We start from the raw sequence: 9,907 nt of genomic DNA, 5'->3' as shown, positions 1-9,907 counted from the left end.
TCCTGGTACGTGCCCCCCCCCCGCCTCCCCCGGGGAGCCCACCCGCGGCCGGCCGCAGGCCCCCCTCTGCCCTGCCCGGCTCCAGGGCTCACCCCGGCATCCCCGAGCCCCCACGGCCACACCGAGGGGGACACTCAGGGCATCTGGGGCTCCCGGGCCAGCCAGGAACACGGAGAGGCGGGGGGCCCCTGCACAGCCCTCGTGCCCTCCCTCCTGAACCCCACCTCGTACCCGGCGCCCATTCCCGCCTTCTGTCCTTTGTGTGCGCCCCCGGCTGCCAAAAAGTCATTGTCTCTGGGGCTCCCCAAGCTAGCCGCCCCCCAGGGCTCGTGCCTCGATGGCTCCGAAGGTGCCCGCCAGGAGGGGCAGGGCAGGGAATGAGGTCTGGCCTCCCCATAGAGAACGGAGGCACAGGGACCCCGGAAGGAGCCGGGGAACCCCATTCTACGGACGTTCACTTGATGCTCCAGAGGGGTCTTGGAGGAGGGCTGGCCCCTGGCTGCACCGTTCAAGGCCTCTGGATAGATGGGACTATTTTAGATCCCTGATGACTGAGGGGATAATGAGCGAGATGTGGGGAGGGAGCCTCCACCCCGAGCCGAGGGTCCCGAGTTTGAATTCTACCTCCCACACCTCTTAGCTGTGTGAGCTTTGTCAAGTCGCCCCTCTCTGAGCCTCAGTTTCTTCATGTGTAGAATAGAGTGAATATTCCCAGGCAGACGTACCCCGGGGGGTTAGCGGGGCCTCCAGAACTAGGAGTAGCCGCAGGTGTTGCTGTTGTTCCTTCTTAATGTTTGAGGAAATTAATCTGGAGGAACCGGGGGAGAAGCCAGAGGCAGGGGGAGCCCAGGGAGGTTGCCACAGCAGCCGAGGGGGGCAACGGGCCGAGGAATAAGCCTGAGAATCCTGAGCCCCATTTCTGAGGCGTTTCCCAACCCCTGTGGAAAGCCTCTGTTCCGAAGAGCCCCTCACTTGGGAGGCCAAAGTGTGGGAGCTTCTGTTGCCTCCCAAGGAGGGGAAGCGCCTGATCTTTGGGCGTCTCCTTGTTTGGGGCTCCCAAAGGCCGGGGGGGGGCGGCAAGGGCCGCGGAGATCCTCCCCTTCTGGCAGGCGAGTGGCTAAGGGGGCCCGCCGAGGCCGCCCAGGTACCAAGGGCCCAAAGCGACGTTCAGACGGGAGGCCGGGGGCAGCCAGGCTGCAAGCCTTCCCCGGCCTCCTCCTGGCCTCGCACCCCGACCCCCAGCCCATCCGAAGGCAGGAAGGGGGGCCGGCCCTCTCCTCGCCCTCCCGTCCCTAGGAAGGCGAGGGCAGCAGCGAGGGCAGGCCGTGGCCGGCTCTCTGACCCCCACATTCCGAGGAGGCCGAGCCGAGCCAGCGCCGCCCCAGGCTCCTCTGCCCCTTCCCACCTGCCCCACATACCAGGCGCTCCACAGCCCTCGGGGGTCCCCAGCTGGAAAGACACGTCCAGGACAACATGGCCCCTGGCCCGGGGTTGCTTTTGGAAGGGGAAGAATGGAAAGGCAGCTCACGGGGGCACCAAGCGGCAGGAGGGGGGACCTGGGCCAAGGTCGAAGGGCGCGAGAGCCGCAGGCCGGCGGCAGCTCGTGTTTCCTCCCTTCCCCCTTGGTCCTGGGGCAGCGGGCAGGAGTCCCAGGCCTCGTTGGACTTAGAAGGGAAGTTAGTGATCATCCGGGCCAACCCCACACCCCCGATTTTACAGATCAGGAAACTGAGGTCCGGAGAGGGAAAGGGACTTACCCCACGGACCCACAGCAAGTCAGTGGCTGAGCCGGGATTAGAACCCAGGTCCCCCGATTCCCAGACCAGTGCTCTTTCCCACCCAGGTGGGTGGCCGAGTCTGTTCGGTGGCTGGTCCTGTCCGGGAAATCCCCGAGAGCCCTGAAGGAGCTCCAGAGGGTTGCGGCCTTCAACGGCAGGAAGGAAGAGGGAGACAAGCTCAGCTTGGAGGTAGAGGGGAGAAGAGGCCCTTGGTGGGTGGGGATGGGGGGGAGGGGAATGTAGGAGAGGAGTTCTGGGGTACGGCCTGGGGGCTGGGATAGCTGGGGAAAGGCTTGGACTTCCTCTCACCGAGCAAACGCTTTCCCTTCTCTTAAGATGCCCCCCGCCCCGTTAATGGCCACAAATACTAACTCCTAACTCAGTAGGCACGAGAACGACGGCCGGCCGAGAGAGGCCGAGCTTCTAGGAGCAGAGGGCCATCGCCCTCCGGCACTCTGCCCGGGCCGGACCCCATCTGGCCAGTCCCCGGGTTCCGTTCTGGGCCCCACAGAAAAGGAAAGGCATCGAGAGGCAGTCACGGTGCTGACGGGCTTCCAGCGCATGCCCGCCAAAGACCAGAAACGGGACGTCCAGCCCAGAAACAAACAAAGGCTCCACCGGACGGCCGTCTTCGAGGACCAAAAGGAAGTCGCTTTCCTTCCACCGAGCTCAAGAGAGCAGAACTAGGAGCCGAAAAGGCCCCTCCGCTCCCCTGCGAGTGCTCGGGCTAACGAGACATCAGCCACAGGCCAGGCTCATGCCGAGGCCTCTCCACCTTCAGGAAAACTTTCTACAGCCATAGATCTTAGCACGAGAGAGTAGGGAAGGCATCGGCTCCACTTTTAACACATGAAAAAACCACCTCGAGAGACTAGAAAACGTGGCCAGACACCCACGGAGTGCGTGGCGGAGTCACTTGGATCGGGGCAGCTGGGTAGCCCAGTGGATGGAGAGTCGGGCCTAGAGACGGGAGGTCCTGGGTTCAAGTCTGGCCTCAGACACTTCCCAGCTGTGTGACCCTGGGCAAGTCACTTGACCCCCATGGCCCACCCATACCGCTCTTCCACCTAGGAGCCAATACACAGAAGTTAAGGGTTTAAGAAAAAAAAAACAAAAACAAAAAAAAAGTCAGTTGGATGTAGCTAACTTATTTAGTGAGAATCCCAAGGGCAGCCGGGTGAGGGTCAACCTCGGGGGACTCCCCTCAAAAGAGCCATCAGAGTAGGGACCTCCCCAAAGCCCCTTCTCACACTCTGGGGCCCTGCGGGGAAGAAGATGGAAGAGTTGCATCAGAGGATCCTTTAGGTAAACAGAAGCGGCTGAGTGGCCTCTCACCCAGAGACACCAGGCCTTGGGGCTGGCCAGTTGTCCTGGCCAAGACCATCAGGGAGTGGGAGAGGGCTATACCCACAACCCACCTCCGGACGGCAAAGCTGCTTAATCAGCCACAACAAAATGCCCGTTAAGCCTCTTCTGTGTACAAGAGACCTTCGCTCCGGGGTCTGGGAGAGGAACGGAAGGGAGATCAGTCCCGATCCCTTTCCTTAGGAATTTCACCTTCTGGGAGACGCCAGCATGGATAATTCCCCAGGGGAGGATGCACCCTGTTACCCGATAAGCCCATCGAGGAGGGGCAAAGTACAGAGCTTCCACCTTAGAAGGGTCTAATCCGGCAGACACCCAAGCAAGAATCGTCTCAGAGGCATCCTGGACGAGGGGTCGCTTGGCTTGATCTCTGCTTGCAGACTTCCAATGAGGGGAAACCCAGGCCCTCCGGAGGGCATGAACTCAGCTCTGGTATAGCTCCAACCATTAGGAAGTGCTCTTTATCTCGGGAGATTCTCGAGGGAAGTTGACAGAATTTGAGGAGCTCAAGGAAGCCTTCCTGGAAGAAGTGGCATTTAGGTCAGCGTTGAAAGCATAAGGAGAAATTCAATAAGACAAAAGGAAGAAGGCTACACTCTGTAGGCACAGGGAATAGCACTAGCAAAGGCCTAGAGGTGGGAAAGTTTATGGCAAGCAGATTCAAGAAGGAGAGAGCCAAGGAGTTTGCCTGGATCTTGGAGGGTTGGGATAAGGTAGATAGGAAAGGTGGTGGAAGTCCTTGACTAGCTCTAAACTCTATTTGCAGACAATAAGGATGGAGGGAAATGTCTTAAAGGGGTCAGGGTGACCTCTCGGCTCTCCCAACCATGGGGCCAGGGGACCTTCGAGGACACAAATCATCTGGCTGAGCCCTAGACAGAACTAACCCTCAGAGGGTTATGGAGAGCTCAGCGCCCAATTTGGGGCAGGAGCAGCTCATTCTGGAAGGGACCGTGTCCAATCTAAGCCATAGTCCCATTCCCTGGGGTGCTCCTCGTCCCAAGGTGAGAGAGGACTGGGCAAAGGCTCAGAACAAGGACCCGAGAGCACCGAGTTTATGGTCCACCCTTGTTCCCGGCTTCTAGGATAGAGCCCCGGCGGTGGGAAGGATGCTAAATTCTCTTCTTCTCTTCCTTTTCTTATTGTTCCTCTTTCTTCCTCTTACCCTTCGTCTCCATCTCCATCATCGCTCTCATCCCCAGGCATCCCACTTGGATGCTCAGTGGGGGCTTGGGATTTGCTATGGGTTCATCCCTCTCTTAAGCTCTTTTGGACCTCTCAACCATCTTGGAACGACCTTTGCAAATAGACTGATCTGACAGTCCCCACTTTAAAGATGAGGAAACCAAGGCAAAGAGAGGGCCCCTGATTTACCCACCATGCCCTGTGCTCGCCCAAAGAAAATGAGTTTGGGCTGTTGGCCTCTCAAGGAAGGCCCTTTGAGAGAGTTCATTCAGCCATTCCAGGTCCTTCCCTAACGTTCTGGAGAGAAGATAACTCCTGAGGACCAGAGTCACCCTCTAGGAGATGCGAGTGGAAGGAAGAGAGCTGTGTGCATTCGGGCATCCTACATCCTGGCAGGCAGGGATGGACGCCCGTTAGAAGGATATCTTGGCAGCCTCGGTCACAGCGGCTCCCAGAGGTCTAGAGTGTAGGATTTCACAGCCACACACACACACACACACACACACACACACACACACACACACACACACACAGTCCTCTGGGACAGAGAAGAAGAAAGGAATCTCCTCTTGCCCCAATCTATAGCGTTCTTGCGGTGTCCATGACCCAAGATAACTAACCAGAGTCCTGGCCCCTCTTTGCGCCCAGGAACTGAAACTCAACCTTCATAAGGAGATAGCCCAGGGCAAGTCGTCCTACAGTATGGCCCACCTCTTCCGAGAACCCATCCTGCGCCGGATATCCTGCTGCATCTGTCTCATTTGGTGAGCTGGGCATCCCACGGTACCCAAGAACTTCATCTACCTCTCAGGGAGACCCTAGACGAGTCCCTTGTAATGCTGGTGTTCTGACAGTATCCCTCACTCGCCCACATGCTTACGTGAAGACCCCAGGAAAATCTTGGGGGGACTCTCATGCCCGATCTTTCTGACTTGTGCCTCCCTCTTGGTGAAGCCCTAAAAACATCTCTAGCTGGTTCACTTTTCTCTCCCCAAAGAGCTTTCTGTTCCCCTGCAAGCACTCAGGCTAACAAAACATTGAACACAGGACAGGTTTTACGTAAATAAAATGAATAACAGATCCACCACCAAGACCTTCGTCCAAAAAAAACCCTCTTCTCCCTTTTCCGGAGGACACCAGGTAACACCACCACTCCTTCAGTGGCTCTCACCTTCCCTTGAGCCTTCTACAAGCGGTAGGACTCAGAGCACCCGTGAAGGGCTGGGTCCAGCTTCTCCTTTCACTCTATAGCTCCCTATTCCCTCATTTTTTTATGAGTCAAGGTCAAGGTCCCCCCAAAGGTGTGCTCTTCTCGAGCTTCGGTGGCCCTTGAGACGCAGGACTCTCTGCTGCCATACTTTCTCTAGAGCTAACAGGAACGAGGCTCTTGTAGTCGCTAGGGAGTACCACATGACACACAGTGCTGGGTCTGGCGTCAGAAAGACTGGAGTTCAAAACCAGGCATCGGACACTCTGGGCAAATTACTTCACCTGTCTGCCTCAGTTTCCTCACCTGTAAAATAGGGCTCATGCTAGCGCCTGCCTGGCAGAGTTGATGTGAAGATCAGATGAGATCATATTTTTCAAGTGTTTGGCACCTCGTGGTCGTTCAGTCGTTTCAGCCACATCTGACTCTCCTTGACCCCATTCGTTGGTGGCTTCCCCTTGGCAAAGACACTGGGGTGATTTGCCATTTCCTTCTCCAGCTCATTTTACAGGTGAGAAAACTGAGGCAGACAGGATGAAGTGACTTGCACAAGGTCACTCAGCTAGTAAGTGTCTGAGACTGGATTGCAGCTACTGATTCCAGACCAACCCCCCAGCTGCCCTTTGGCACATAGTAGGCACCATAGAAACACTTATTCCCTCTTCTCTGTTCTGAGTCTCTTCTGTTCCCTTGCCTTGTGTGGGATTAGCTACTCAGGGCATGTGGTTCCCTGACATTCAAGGCTCCCTCCAGGCCCAGCATCCCCTTTTCCCCTGCATGTTCCCTCCTACACCTTGGCTCCAAAATCCACCACTATTCCCCCCCCTCCCCCCAGGGCTCTTTCTACCATTGCCTCTCGGTCCGGAGAGCTAAGAAATCCTCCCAGTGGAAGGGGACAGCAGTGTCTGCCCTTGCCTTGCCGGGATAATCCACAAGTTCTTTCTCAGACTCAGTTTCCTCATTCACAAAATGGGGATAATAATGGTAGCTCCTTCCCTGGATCCTCATAGGATCCGATGAGGTAACCTTATGAAGGGCTTTGCAAACTTAAAGCGCTCTATAAATGATCCCGTTGTCATCCTTATTCTCTTTGGCTCGGGAGTGACAGGAGCAGGGACCTACCTGGCAATGACCCTTTCCCACATGTCATCCCAGGCATGTTCATAATAAAAGCTCCTACTTCTATAGCCTGGCAAGCTTTACAAAGTCTTCTCACCCCGCACACACACCCCTGGCGAGGCAGGGAGCCCATTTTTACAGATGAGGAAACTGAGGCTCAAGAGTACATGATTAGCTGAGGGTAATGCAGCTAAGACGTGGGACGGGCAGGACTTGAACCCAAGTCTCCTAACTTTCCACATCCAAATGCTGCCATGCTGAGAGTCCGTGGGCTGCAGTGAGCCAGCCTAGATCTCCCCACCCAGGTTTGCCACTGGATTTGCCTACTACAGCCTGGCCATGGGCGTGGAGGACTTTGGCGTGAACATCTACATGCTTCAGATCATTTTTGGCGGCGTTGACGTTCCGGCCAAGTTCATCTCGGTCCTCTGCCTGAGCTACGTGGGCCGCCGGATCACCCAAGGAGCCTGCCTCCTTTTAGCGGGCACTGCCATCCTCGCCAACATCTTTGTGCCCTCAGGTGAGAGGCTGGGGCCCCGGAAAAGGAAGGAGCCCTGAGGTGAGGGATGGATGCATCAGAGGGGCTGGGCAGATCCCAGATGTAGCGTGACCGACCCTCACTTGACGGACAAAGAAGCAGAGACCCAAAGAGTTTAATGATTTATCCAAGGTCACACAGCTGGGATCAGCAGCTGCTTCCTCTGACTCCCGACCCAGCGCTTCTGCTGCCGCCCTCATGCTGCCTCTCAAGAGTGTCTAGCATTCAGGGCAACCAGACAGCTCAGTGGATAGAGAGCTAGGATGACAGATGGGGGTGCTGGGTTCCAATCTGGTCTCGGATACTTCCTAACGGGGTGACCCTGGGTGAGTCACTTAACCCCAATTGCTTAGCCCTCACTGCTCTTCTGCCTTGGAACCAATACTTTGTACTGATTCTAAGACAGAAGTTAAGAGTTTTTAAAAGTCTCTAGCGTGCCCTGGGCTTGGACTAGCTCAGCTTAGGTCAGTGTTCTAGGATGGCCCCACATCCTGGGTGGGACCGATCCGGGGCTGATTTCAGGGAAGGGCAGGGGGAAGGAGGGATGAAACAAAACTTGTCAGTCTACCCTACCTCAATGAGGACACGTGCAAAGAGGGCAGGCCTAGCCCCATCTACCTCCCCCCTTGGACCTGGGTTTGGACAGCTCGGGACTCTAGGATATTTTTTAAAAGAATGTTCTATGGATTTCTATAAATTTTCTCTGGTGGTACAGCGGATAGAGCAATGGGCTTGGAATCAGGAAGACATCGTCCTGAGTTCAAATCCAACCTCAGACATTTCCTAATTGTGTGATCTTGGGCCAGTCATTTGCCTATTTGCCTCAGTTTCCTCATCTGTCAAATGGAGAAGGAAACAGCAAACCATTCCAGTATCTTTGCCAAGAAAACCCCAAATGGGGCCTGGAAGAGTCAGACACTACTAAACAACAACCCTGATAGCAGTGCACCCAGAAAGCCAGGAAAGTAACAATACTTTATTCTCTGTGTTTTGATCCCAACTTGTGATTTCATCCTTGAAAAGAGCCACCAATATCAAAACTCCTTCTACAGGTACAGACTAGTAACTTGGCAGGAACTTAGAGTCTTAGAACATTGTCTGAGGCCCTGAGTAGTGACTTATCCAGGGTCACACAGTAAGTAGATGGTCAGAGGAAGGACTTGAACTCTGGCCCTTCTGACTCCAAGGGCAGTCCTCTAATCACTAAGCTTCCTCTTACTTAAAAACATTAAGAATAATAACACATTTATATGACACTTTAAGGTTTGCAAGACACTTACTTGCATTCTCACATTTGAGTCCTTCAATAACTGAGATAGGTACTCAGAGTGTTATACCCATTTTACAGATAAGAAAAGAGAGAGGGGATGTGATTCGCCCAGTGGCACACAGCTGGTATGTGTGAGAGGCAGGATTAAAGCCCAGGATTCTCCTCTTTGCTGCTAAAGAAATATGAGGGTTATCAGCATCCTCTACATTCCAACAGCCTTGCTCAGAGCCCCAGCCTCCCTGCTTTGTTCTTTGTATCCTCAAGATGTTGTGTTCTTTCCTTGAGGGAGGATTTGTCCCTGACCCCTCTTGCTATTCTCTCCCTCAATCAGGGGCTGCCGGGGCTGCCGGGGACCTGGGAATACAGAGAGTCAGAGTTGGGATCCTGGTCAAGATTTGACATCTAACTCTGACTTAAGGAAAATCTTTCCTTCCTTCTCTCTGCCTTAGTTTCTTTGGCTACAAAATAAGGTTACCCTAGGGCCATGGTGGTGAACCTATGGCACAAGTGCCAGAGAGGGCTGCTCCCCTCCCCTCTCCACACATGCCTAAGGACATTTCTCCCATCACCCGTCCCTCTGCCAGCAGCCCAAGGGGAGTAAGGGTGCGGCTCTCATGCAGCGTGAGGGTTGCAGTTTGGGCACTCGGTCTCTAAAAGGTTCGCCATCACTGCTCTTGGTTATTTAACTTTCAGACCATGTTCTCTAAATGTCCTCCTAGAGGAAAGGTTAGTGGACACTGGGCAAAGAGTCAGCAGCCAGTCATTTAACTAGCATGGCTTACTAGATGCTAAGTGCTGGCAATACAAGTGCAAAGAGAAAGTGCAAGGACGTGCCCATCCTCAGGGCATAATGTTCTAACAGAGGAAGACAACCCAGAAAAGGAAGGGGGCAGAGGGCCTAGGAAAAGGGAGAGGGGGTTAAAAGCTCCCAAAAGACGGGAGCAGGCAGCAGTTGTAATGGGAGCTCCCACCTCTTCTGGGAGCCCCCTGACTCCAGACCCTAAGGCACCACTGCGTCCTTCCTCCCCAGACATGCAGGTGGTGAGGACCAGCCTTGCTGTCTTTGGAAAGGGATGTCTCTCCAGCTCCTATAACTGCCTCTTCTTGTACACCAGTGAGCTGTATCCCACAATAATCCGGTAAGGACCAGGGCCCTCCAGCAAAGGGGCACTGCCACCCCCAAAACTCACCCCCTTTCCATCTTATTCCACTCAACCCCCACCTCCAACCCCAAACCTCCTGCTCCTTCCAAGGTCCTTCTACTTTGGGAGGATCTTCCAGTAGGGCAGCTTTGGGGCCTTAGCCCCAACATGGGCCCTCTTCCTTCTGGGGAAATCAAAAGGGATGCCCTCCCACGAGGCATACATACACACACTCTCTGTCTCTGTCTCTCTGTCTCTCTGTCTCTCTGTCTCTCTGTCTCTCTGTCTCTGTCTCTCTCTGTC

The sequence above is a fragment of the Gracilinanus agilis genome, chromosome 6 (genome assembly GCF_016433145.1).
Source record: "Gracilinanus agilis isolate LMUSP501 chromosome 6, AgileGrace, whole genome shotgun sequence".
In the NCBI taxonomy this organism is placed as follows: domain Eukaryota; kingdom Metazoa; phylum Chordata; class Mammalia; order Didelphimorphia; family Didelphidae; genus Gracilinanus; species Gracilinanus agilis.
This window is presented reverse-complemented; position numbering follows the sequence as displayed.